This window comes from Perca flavescens, chromosome 13 (genome assembly GCF_004354835.1).
Source record: "Perca flavescens isolate YP-PL-M2 chromosome 13, PFLA_1.0, whole genome shotgun sequence".
Classification (NCBI taxonomy): Eukaryota; Metazoa; Chordata; class Actinopteri; order Perciformes; family Percidae; genus Perca; species Perca flavescens.
In genome coordinates this window covers 3,596,615-3,609,603 of record NC_041343.1, presented here as the reverse complement: position 1 = coordinate 3,609,603, position 12,989 = coordinate 3,596,615, and positions in this window count along the sequence as shown.

Below are 12,989 nucleotides of genomic sequence, written 5' to 3'. Positions count from 1 at the left end.
GGTACCGCTATGACGCCAAGTGAGGGATACGGACATGTTGTTTTCATTGTGTTCAATTGACGTTCATTTGACGTGGAATGTCGGAATTTCTGGGTTCCCAGTCGGAAACTATTTGCATGTATGTCTACGGCATAGACTGAATAAAACAGGTCGGAAATGTCAACTCTGAAAGATATAACGTCATTTGCTCTGTGAAATACATTGACAAAGACGAAAACTAAGGACATTTACTGGATAATTTTATTTAATTTTAGTTAGTTTTGCAAACAGACATTACAGTTTTAGTTTAGTTATCGTTTTTTTTTGTAATGCCTCGTTTTTATTTTTATTTCAGTTAACGACAATGTTTTTTCCCATCTAGTTTTCGTTATTTCGTTCGACTATAACCTTGATTCGAACCACAGAGGCGGGCTAATATACTGTGTTCATATCAAGGGATTTTCTGTAATGATTTTTCTCAGGTGTTTTTCCCGTATTTTGATCTGCGCAATGCATCTTGGGACCAAGACTCACCGCAAAGCGCGAAAAGAATTGACGAAGCTGTTCAAAAGGTAACTGTTTCACTGGGATTTTGGAGCAACCTTTCTTACACCTCTGTGGTAAAAATTAATTCAGAAATATATTTTTTATGATATAAATGTACATACTTATACTTCGTCCAGCTTTTGTTAACCTGTGTGTTTTTTGTGCGTGTCAGGTCCAGAGGGTAATGTAAACGTCTAAAGGTGTGGACACACAGGGCCGAAAATCGGCCGTTGGACAGTCTGGCGAGGTCAGTGACTCAAATCTGTTCGGTGTGTCCCGTGCCGTCGTAAGTCTGGGGGGCTGTCGGCCTTTATTTTGGCCGACCTGAAATGTTCAGTCGGCCGCAGGGCAGTCGGGACTCACCCGGAAATGGCGAGCGGAATGAGCGTGACTAGAGTCTCTCAAAATCTGAGGAAAATCTTTTAATCTGACCTTTGTTGAGCTGAAATGAAGACAGATTCAGGAACTGCACGGCCTATTTCTCTCTTAAAATGTTTTCAGAAACGAAATGTTTCAGTGAACTATTTTAGTCCAATATGAGATCGTATTCTGAACAAGCCGCCATGACAGTTTGGCTTTGAATTTCCAGAGAAAACAAACCCATGTGACGCGTTCGTCCAATCAGCTTGGGCATTGTTGGCAGAGTAGCGCCGCCTGCTGCTATGAAGACGTATTACGTTTCTCAAGTCGGTGTCGCCTCAGTGTGTCCCGGGGCAGTTTTTTGGACCTCGGGGACGCGACTGATCATCTCGACTGGCTTTTCTGTCAAAGGTCAGCCATCGGCTTACGGTACAGATCCACTTTTGCGACACGACTGTCGCGTGGTGTTGCGACGCCTCCCCTCATTTGTACATTCCTCACTTACAGCTATGGGCGGGTCCATCGGGGAATGTTGTCGAATTTTGAAATTTGGAGGGAGAAGTGATCAGAGCAGACCTCTGTGCTCTACTTCTACTGGATAGTTGCGTCGCGTTCAACGGATTCATTTGCATAACGGTACAGATCCACTTGTCCGTGCAACGCTTCTGTCGCGTCGCGCTCCACTCTATTTCTATGGGTGATGTCAAGCAACTTCAACGCGCACGCAAAGCATTGCTCAGTACTATGTAAATTGGTGGAGACAAACTATTAAAATGTATGTATATAATAAGTCTGTGAAAACAAAGCATTTTATTTATGCTATTACTACATACAGTACAGGCCAAAAGTTTGGACACACCTTCTCATTCAATGCGTTTCCTTTATTTTCATGACTATTTACATTGTAGATTCTCACTGAAGGCATCAAAACTATGAATGAACACATATGGAATTATGTACTTAACAAAAAGTGTGAAATAACTGAAAACATGTCCTATATTTTAGATTCTTCAAAGTAGCCACCCTTTGCTTTTTTTGATAACTCTGCAAACCCTTGGTGTTCTCTCAATGAGCTTCATGAGGTAGTCACCTGAAATGGTTTTACCTTCACAGGTGTGCTTTGTCAGGGTTAATTAGTGGAATTTTGTCCCTTATTAATAAAAAGGCAAAGGTTGGCTACTTTGAAGAATCTAAAATATAAGACATGTTTTCAGTTATTTCACACTTTTTTGTTAAGTACATAATTCCATATGTGTTCATTCATAGTTTTGATGCCTTCAGTGAGAATCTACAATGTAAATAGTCATGAAAATAAAAAGGAAACGCATTGAATGAGAAGGTGTGTCCAAACTTCTGGCCTGTACTGTAAACCAATCAAAGGTTTATGTTTGGAGCGGTTTTCTGAAGTGGACATGCAATTTATTTGTTCTTGTAATATCTTATATTTTTAAGGTGACGGGCGGTTCAAGATTACCGTCGATCAGGAAGTTGTGAATGACACATCACCTCCCCTGTTGTGGCCCTGAGCTACACTTTCTCCTTGTTTTATGTCTTCAACATGAAATACCTAAAGGGGATGACACTTGCCCTGGAATACATACAAAGGTAAGCAATGCATTGTTTGTTTTGAAATGTGTATGGAGCATATTGTTTTTTTCCCCCCGCTGTTATTAAATTATCCAATGCGCGCATTGTTAGATTTGCTGAAAATAAATGGCAAAATGATGATGCGTATAGCTTTAAATTATGCTGCAAGCAATGGTGGGAAGGCATTATCTCCTTTTCCTTCGTAAAGGACAGTCCAGTGTATCTTATGCTTTAAGGAGATTACATATTGAAGCATCATATCCTTATCACTTAGAAAATTCGAACAGCTTTTATCATGGCTGCCACTTATTGACTTTCGAGTCATTTCACTCCGCTAGGTACCTTCCTAATCAAAAAGGACTACTCCGCCACGGCTCTACACCGTGTCTGTCTGTGTGACTGCAGCATGCCGCTGTGCAGAGGTTTAGGGCCGAACCTTTGTCGTACCAGCTGTTTCTATACAGTGGCTTGCATAAGTTTACACCCCTATGCTAAAGTTGACTAAAAGAGGAATAAAAAAAACATCTTTTAAAACTTAATGCCTTAATAAAAAAAAAAAGGAAAAATCCAACCTTTAAGGACACCAATTTTCTTTGTGAATGAATAATGTATTGTAAATAAATACATTTTATTCCTTAAACTACAGGGGGCATAAGTAAATACACCCCTATGTTAAATTCCCATAGAGGCAGGAAGATTTTTATTTTTATAGGCCAGTTATTTCATGGATCCTGATAAAGTTTGCTTGGCCTTTGGAATTAAAATAGCCCCCCCACATCATCACATACCCTTCACCATACCTAGAGATTGGCATGATTTTATTTCAGTTAGCCTGATAGCTGGTTTGATTTGCATTGAGAGATGATTTTATGGAAAGTACCCCATGTCACTCTCTAGGTATGGTGAAGGGTATGTAATGATGTGGGGGGGCTATTTTAATTCCAAACTTTGCATACGCACGAAAAGCTTGCGTGTGCAGGCCGTCCACAAAGTCTTGTCGGGCTCTATAACGCGGCAAATTCAAACTGAAAAGTACTGAAACTATGAAAAAAGATAATTATATCCGCTGATACTCCATAAAGTTTTGATCCTTTATGTGGATAGTGTTTCACATCTATTAACTGTTTAATTGGCGGAGTACTTCTGTTAAACATGAGGGTGTGAAATGAATGAAAAGGACTAATACTTTTAGTCATCCTTTGTCTGTCTATTTCCTTTAGAGTCTTCCTGGGAATAAATTCAGAACGAGGGTCAAAGGCTGAGAGGAAAGGAACCAAGGAGCCACACATCCCACCAAGGCTGCTCAAGTTTCTATACCAACCTAACAACTTTTGCCGTTTTTCCATTATGTGGAACCTACTCGACTCGACTTGGACGCGGTGCCCCGTCCTCCATTTTCCATTGCAGTTTTAGCACCGCCTCATGCGTGAGGAGAGCATGGCTGGTCGTCAGGAAACTGCCGTGACCTAACGCAACACACACACACACACACACACACACACACACACACAGAATGTCGAAGGTGTGTTGTTTTGGACTCTCGGAAGAAGAACAATTTTGTTTCAAAAGAAGCTGGAGGCAGCAAAAAAAAAAAAAAAAACAGCTGGCTGGTTTGTTCCGTCGCTAGCATGTCTATGGTCGCTAGCCTGTCTATGGTCGCTAGCCTGTCTATGGTCGCTATGGTCGCTAGCGTGTCTATGGTCGCTAGCGTGTCTATGGTCGCTAGCCTGTCTATGCTAGCGTGTCTATGGTCGCTAGCCTGTCTATGCTAGCGTGTCTATGGTCGCTAGCCTGTCTATGGTCGCTAGCGTGTCTATGGTCGCTAGCCTGTCTATGGTCGCTAGCGTGTCTATGGTCGCTAGCCTGTCTATGGTCGCTAGCGTGTCTATGGTCGCTAGCCTGTCTATGGTCGCCAGCCTGTCTATGGTCGCCAGCGTGTCTGTAATGGTCGCTAGCCTGTCTATGGTCGCTAGCCTGTCTATGGTCGCTAGCCTGTCTATGGTCGCTAGCCTGTCTATGGTCGCTAGCGTGTCTATGGTCGCTAGCCTGTCTATGGTCGCTAGCCTGTCTATGGTCGCTAGCCTGTCTATGGTCGCTATGGTCGCTAGCGTGTCTATGGTCGCTAGCCTGTCTATGGTCGCTAGCCTGGTCGTCGCCTGTCTATGGTCGCTAGCTAGCCTGTCTATGGTCGCCAGCGTGTCTATGGTCGCTAGCCTGTCTGTTCATGGTCGCTAGCCTGTCTATGGTCGCTAGCCTGTCTATGGTCGCTAGCCTGTCTATGGTCGCCAGGTCGCTATGGTCGTCTATGGTCGCTCCTGTCGGTCGCTAGCGTGTCTATGGTCGCTAGCCTGTCTATGCTAGCGTGTCTATGGTCGCTAGCCTGTCTATGGTCGCTAGCGTGTCATGGTCGCCAGCCTGTCTATGGTCGCCAGCGTGTCTATGGTCGCTAGCCTGTCTATGGTCGCTAGCGTGTCATGGTCGCCAGCCTGTCTATGGTCGCCAGCGTGTCTATGGTCGCCAGCCTGTCTATGGTCGCTAGCGTGTCTATGGTCGCTAGCCTGTCTGCGGTCGCTAGCGTGTCTATGGTCGCCAGCCTGTCTATGGTCGCCAGCGTGTCTATGGTCGCTAGCCTGTCTTCATGGTCGCTAGCCTGTCTATGGTCGCTAGCCTGTCTATGGTCGCCAGCCTGTCATGTCTATGGTCGCTAGCGTGTCTATGGTCGCTAGCGTGTCTATGGTCGCTAGCCTGTCTATGCTAGCGTGTCTATGGTCGCTAGCCTGTCTATGGTCGCTAGCCTGTCTATGGTCGCTAGCGTGTCTATGGTCGCTAGCCTGTCTATGGTCGCTAGCGTGTCTATGGTCGCTAGCCTGTCTATGGTCGCTAGCCTGTCTATGGTCGCTATGGTCGCTAGCGTGTCTATGGTCGCTAGCATGTCTATGGTCGCTAGCCTGTCTATGGTCGCTAGTCGCTAGCGTCTATGGTCGCCAGCATGTCTATGGTCGCTAGCCTGTCTATGGTCGCCAGCGTGTCTATGGTCGCTAGCCTGTCTATATGGTCGCTAGCCTGTCTATGGTCGCTAGCGTGTCTATGGTCGCTAGCCTGTCTATGGTCGCTAGCGTGTCTATGGTCGCTAGCCTGTCTATGGTCGCTAGCCTGTCTATGGTCGCTAGCGTGTCTATGGTCGCTAGCGTGTCTATGGTCGCCAGCGTGTTCATGGTCGCCAGCCTGTCTATGGTCGCTAGCCTGTCTATGGTCGCTATGGTCGCTAGCGTGTTCATGGTCGCCAGCGTGTCTATGGTCGCCAGCCTGTCTATGCTAGCGTGTTCATGGTCGCTAGCCTGTCTATGGTGGTCGCTAGCCTGTCTATGGTCGCTAGCGTGTCATGGTCGCTAGCCTGTCTATGGTCGCTAGCGTGTCTATGGTCGCTAGCCTGTCTATGGTCGCTAGCGTGTCTATGGTCGCTAGCCTGTCTATGGTCGCTAGCCTGTCTATGGTCGCTAGCCTGTCTATGGTCGCTATGGTCGCTAGCCTGTCTATGGTCGCTAGCGTGTCTATGGTCGCTAGCGTGTCTATGGTCGCTAGCCTGTCTATGGTCGCTAGCCTGTTCTATGGTCGCGGCGGTCGCCAGCGTGTCTCATGGTCGCTAGCGTGTCTATGGTCGCTAGCCTGTCTATGCTAGCGTGTCTATGGTCGCTAGCCTGTCTATGGTCGCTAGCCTGTCTATGGTCGCTAGCGTGTCTATGGTCGCTAGCCTGTCTATGGTCGCTAGCGTGTCTATGGTCGCTAGCCTGTCTATGGTCGCTAGCGTGTCTATGGTCGCTAGCCTGTCTATGGTCGCTAGCCTGTCTATGGTCGCTAGCCTGTCTATGGTCGCTAGCCTGTCTATGGTCGCTAGCCTGTCTATGCTAGCGTGTCTATGGTCGCTAGCCTGTCTATGCTCGCGTGTCTATGGTCGCTAGCCTGTCTATGCTAGCGTGTCTATGGTCGCTAGCGTGTCTGTGGTCGCTAGCCTGTCTATGGTCGCTAGCCTGTCTATGGTCGCTAGCCTGTCTATGGTCGCTAGCCTGTCTATGGTCGCTAGCCTGTCTATGGTCGCTTTTTTTTTTTTTTTTTTTTTTTTTTATGAACTAAATCAGATACATGCAGAGAGATGTATAAAGTGTTATGAATCACTCTTTTAAACTCACTACTTACCATATGTTAATGAGTAATGAGAAATGAGAAAGTTCGTTAAGAGGAAGAACTTGGAAAATAAACATGTTATTGTTTTTATATAGTGGTGGATTATTTGATCATGTTGAGGCTGTTTAGTTAATTCATTTAGCACACTAATTGGTCTTGTGATGGTAGCAGACATTGTATTTAAGCATTGTTTTGAGTATAAAAAAAAATACAATATCAGAAAGCTGAGGCTTCATCTGACAGTACAGATGGAATTAGAATTGAGGCTATGCTGCAATTTTACAGATTTTTTTCAATTTTATGGACTAACGGAAACATCCATCAAATGCAGAGCATATACTGTGAAAATACTAAATTTTCCGTTTTTGGATTAACCGTAAAGTCCGTAAACTTAACGGAAAATGTACTGGTAATTTTCTGCCAGGACATTAATCGTTTTTCTACGGATTCTTTTCTTACAGTGTAAGTATATAATAATAATAATAATAATAATAATAATAATAATAATAATAATAATAAGTTTATTTGATATAGCACCTTTCACAGACAGAATCACAAAGTGCTTCACATGATAAAAATTTGTACAACACATAGTAAATTATACAACAATAAAGATAAAAGACTAAAAAATAGTCATTAAAAGACAACATTTTACATAAATGAATCAAAAGCAAATTTAAACAAGTGCATCTTCAGCTGCTTTTTAAAAGCTTCAACAGAGACTGCAGAACGTAAGGCAATAGGAAGCGCATTCCACAGGTTTGTGCGCCTGCTCTACCCACTGACCCAACCCGGCCACCTTGGCATCACTTTTTGACGCTATGGGTCGGGGCGTACGTTTAACTGACATGCGGCGCAAGAACGGGACAGTTAGATTTTGGAAAAGATGGTGGGTGGGGTTACAAAATGTACATTTCAGTGACACGCGGGACAAGAACGGGACATGAACCCCGGTCTCCTGGGGGAAGTCCTGCGTTGTTTGACCCATCCACCTGACTACTGCAGCCAACACACTTCAAAAAGTGGAACTTTAACTTTGAAGGCGAGCGGTTTCCGGCTCTCAACTTCCTTGTTTAATTTTCATTGTACAAAGTTGGATAATGGAACAAGTTGAGGCTTTGGCGCGCTGAACTGCATTTAACATCTTCATGCAGTGCGACAATAACGCAGGCAAAGCGTTAACAGCGTTTAGTCAGCATCGGCTATCAAAGAACCAGCTCACACGCCATAAATACATTTGCATTAGTACAAGCAGGACAATGAAATGATGCAGTAGCCCCTGAACGGGCATTTTTCATTATACAACGTGATGTGAGGAGCGGGGGCTAGCCCGGCAAGGACGCAGACGGAATCGGAGTGGTCCCAGAGGCAGTCGCCGTCTTCCGAACGCTAAACTATGCAGAGTCTGAGGTGAGTCGGCGACACCACGCGAACCCCTGCAGAAGTAGGAAAGCGTAGCACTAACCCAGGCTGCTTCGTCTTACACTCACGCTGAATCCAACACGTAGGGAAAAGGAAGGCGAGGGATTTGTTTTTTATTTACCGGCTAGGCTAACCTGTAGTAGCGGTGGTCTTTGTGGTTTCAACAAGCCCGGTTAGTTAGGCGCGTTTGTTGCCGAGAACAACTGCAGATACATTACAATTCACCTCTTCAAGAGCCAATAGGTCTCCGAGCTTGCAGGTCCACCTATTCTGTGAGTAAAGAGAGTGGATTTGGCCACTTCCTGGTTTGGTCTGGTACAAGGTTGACAGCATCCAAATACTCGAGATCAGTGTGCTTGTCTTGCTGCATTTCCTAATCAGATGGTTATGCTGGTTTCAGTGTTTAGCGCTGTGGTTTCATCGATCGTCAGTGACAATAAGTGTAAAGATGCTGTTAATCACATAGCTTGGAATGGCTTGATACTGTGTTAGCTTAGATTTTTAGTGTCCTTTAACATTAGGCAGTCTTTAATCTCTCTAACGCTGTATTCAGTCTCTGGTGTATGAAGCATCGCTCAGCTGCAAAGAGCAGATGTTTGCATGAAATAAATATTTGCTGCGGCTGAAGTAGAGCAGTGTGGTATCAACTGCAAAGACGTTATTCTGTCACTGCTTAAAAAAATGCAATGAAAAGCACAAAAACCTGAAAAGGCGTTCATATCGTGGACATGCTTTACATTATTTATCACACAGTCAAACATTGCTCCAGGTCACAAGCACCACTGCCAGTACCGACCAACAGTGGAAACCTCGGCATTATTGTAGCATGTATCATCTATACAGCCAATGAATGAGAATAGGAAATTGCTTTTGCATGCAGCTATAGTGGAGGAAGAGAAACACATTCACAACATTATGGCAGACCTCCTGCTGTGTGGTTGTACTATAATTGATGTACCGGAACCCTTACAATACATTGCGTTCAGGCTCAAAGACACACCGGTGTCATATAGAGAAGTGCAGTTAGCGGTTGTTGGTAATGTAACAGACACACCACAATGAGCTCAGACCAAGGTCAGGACTTCTGAGGGATCCAAAAATCAATAGGTTTGTCTTGTTTCTGGATCGGTGCCACTGTAGGCAACTGTGCTGTTCACACACCTCGGAAAAGCTCTGTCGGCAGTGCAAAGGAGATAATTAGTTTATTTGTATATTCACCATGAACAAAAACTGAGAAAACACAAACAATAAGTACAAAAAACACCATCTTAAGATACAACATTTTTATTATTGTCAGTCTTAAATATGAGCACACACTTTTCATCAAGAAAATACATATGAACCAACAATCCTTTACAATGCAGCGAGTCAAATAGCATGAGGTTCCCCCTCCACTTGGGAACAATCCAATCTGAAGCGAGCCCTGTGAACTGATAACCAGGCAAAGGGCAGAATTTCATTCATGTGAATCATCCGAAAAATTAAATCCCAACAGATCATGAGACTACTTCATGCGCCTGCTATGACAATCCCGTGGCAACTGAAGCAGAGGTTTCATTTCTCATGTCTAACCAAAGTTTGCATCCCCCAAAAAAATGATCTCTTCCGGACTACAATGCAAATCACACAAACGTCACAAAACACCGAAAATGAATAGTATTATCTGGTAGGTGCAATACAAGCTCAGTCATTTTTCTAAAATGGTATAAAATTTTCTTCTAAGACTGCCTTGCACATATGGAGACAAAAAAAAGAAATATACCCATAGCTTCCCCTCCGCCACCCCAACCAACTCAACCCATGTTACAACTGGGCCCATGTTTGCTTGGGCTGAGAGAGAGAATGAGTCCTGCAATCCTTATGCAGTCCTCAAATAAACAAAGGAATTGGTTAGATCACCCTAAATATGCAGCGCTATTGCCAAAATATAAGCCTTCATGGGCTGTGATTCAGGATTGGCTGACTGACTGGAGTCAGACAGAAACGGGAGAAGTTCTGTGCATTCAGGCCTTCTCAGTGCTATTTTCAAACTGAACTTTGGGGCTGGATCAGAAATATTTTACTAGTCTACTTCCAAGAGCTTCTCTTCCCGCGTTGCTTGATTTGATCATTAGAAGTTTGGCTTGAATGGGACTTGCTGTGTGTCTTGCATATCCTTTTTCAAAGTCATGCACAATGGGAGTTTGGGGCATTTGCATTTGCTCTAATAAGAAAGCCCAGAGGCTGACTTTTCTTTAACGCTGTGCAGAAAGAAACTGCAGAACGACTGCCTACTCTTTGTCTGAGGTGGTAAATAGTTTTCAGTGATGGCAGTTGCTCATTTCCCATTGAAATGGGTATGCCGTTTTCAGTTTGCCTGACTGTGATGCATGATGTATGCAGCGGTTGGAAGCACACGGCACGGGGAGAAACAATCAACGTTCAGTTTTGAGTGTAACTTTATTTAACTTGTGACGCGCCTGGTACCACAGACGGGACGTTACTGTCTCGGCAAAGGGCCCCACACTGGGTGAGACTTATACAATGGAGGATGATTCCAGTTAACAGCAGGACGATATGGAGGCCAACTGAGAGCTTATTAGAGTTTTCTCAACCAAATAAGCCATACCGTGGCAACTAGCTGTGTTGTGCAACACAAAACCTCACACTGCCTCACTAAATGTAATGTGATTGTGTTTATTTAACTGCTCTGCGAGCCAGATTGTCTAACCTTGAGGCTACCAGTGCCCATATTGCATGGAAAATAATTGCGCTAATAATCCAAAAGGCCTCAGGTCAGAAACAATCCAAAAATGAAGCCTTTAAAGAAGCAGCCTGCATAGGTTTTTCTCCACATGCCTTCTCTTGTTACACGCTTGTAACAGCGGGGATTTGAGAACAAGGAAATGAAGATGAGACTTTTCTGTTAGCCGCACGTGGCTCAGACCGAGGCCGAAACTTTAGGAACATGATCTAGCAGGATTTCCAGCAGCGCTCTGACAGGTGCTGACTAAAAAAAAAAAAAAAAAAAAAAAAAAAAAAAAGGCAGAAGACTTCATCCTCAGATCACAGATCTGACTTCTCTTTAACTCTGATCTTCTTCGGCTCAGTGATTCCCAGTCTACAACATTTTGTCTGGGACCACAGATCTCGTCAGAGTTAATAAACAACGTGCTTGTTTGATATTGAAAATGAGCGGGGTTCCTCGATCGTCTCGAGTGCAGTTTGGTGATGCTCAGTGCAGCCTTGACTCTGAATCGCTGCCATAGTGACCATATGGCACTGCTATTTATAGGGGAAGTCAGCTTTACAACCACCTCCTTATGTCTGCTTCCTTGTGGAAAAAGCATTCATTTTCACTTCATCTAGATACGTTCTATTACATTATATTTTGACAGCAGCCCTGTTTGTTTGTACAGATCTGTGTTTTAAAGGTAAGCACCTGCATGGGTGTGTCCTCGGTAGTAGTGTGCTTGGCTGGAGAAATGATACTGTTTTTGCCATGACGTAAAAAAACACCAAAACAAGATTATAGTCATTAAGGACAAAGCGACAAACGTCCGGCTGTCTGCGCTGTTCTTTTCAGAAAGCTGTGGAGCGCTGCGAAACAATGCTGACATCGCGGCATCCCAGCAGTCATTACAGCCCACGCACATGCACACCCATGACTAGGTCTAAATATGACTCCAAGACAGCAATTGCTGTGTCGTTAAATAATTGGGCAAATCGCTGAACATCTGCTCAGAGGTAGTAAAAAAAAAATGAAATAAAGGGCCAGTTTTTACAATGTGTGCTTGGCTGTTCTACAAAAGAAATGTAGGCAGAAATATACAAGAAAGTGTGCGTGTGTGTGTTTATATGTGCGTATTTGTATATTTGTATATATATATATATATATATATATATATATATATATATATATATATATATATATGTGTGTGTATATATGTGTGTGTATTTGTGGGTTTATATGTGCGTATGTGTATATGTGTATATATATATATATATATATATGTGTGTGTGTGTGTGTGTATGTGTGTTTATATGTGCGTATTTGTATATGTGTATATATATATATATGTATGTGTATATATGTGTGTGTATTTGTGTGTTTATATGTGTGTATGTGTATATGTGTATATATGTGTGTGTGTGTATATATGTGTATGTGTATGCATATGTGTGTGTTTATATGTGCGTATGTGTATATATATATATGTATGTCTGTGTGTGTGTGTATATATGTGTATGTGCGTGTGTGTATGTGTGCATATGTATATATATATATATATATATATATATATATATATGTATGTATGTATGTGCGTGTATATGTGTATGTGTGTGTGTGTGTTTGTTGGGGGGTGGGGGAGAAAGTGAAGACATGAGGTATGTGAGAGTGTGTGTTTTTGTGAAGTGATATTTCCAGGCAAGTTATTAAGCACGGTGCTCAGCACCTTCCAACCTTTCCGGTGAACTCCCAGCGCTGAGGCTGTGATTGGTGGCGCGTGCTGACAGCAACCACTTCCTGCTATCTCTCCTGAAGGGATCGTGACACAGACCGCTCTGACTTCAGTTCCTCTTAAATGTGGTTAAATGACGTGTGCGCGTGATCAGTGGTGCCATCCTTCAAGCCGGGATGGAATAATTACGATGTCATTTCCAAACACCACTGTGCTGGAGATGAATAATAGTCTGCACTGTCTGTCTCTCTCTCTCTCTCTCTCTCTCTCTCTCTTTCATTGTCTCGTGTGTGAAAACAAACCATGATTAGTCTGTCAGATTCTGCTGATGATTACCCTGATCAATTTCATTAATGGCCTTATCTGTTTCATGCCATTTTGATTTCGGATATTGGCTTTTTTTTTTTCACATCAAGGAGCACAGACCTCGTTATCCCCCAGAGCCACAATGAGGCTTTAGTTTAAGGAAGA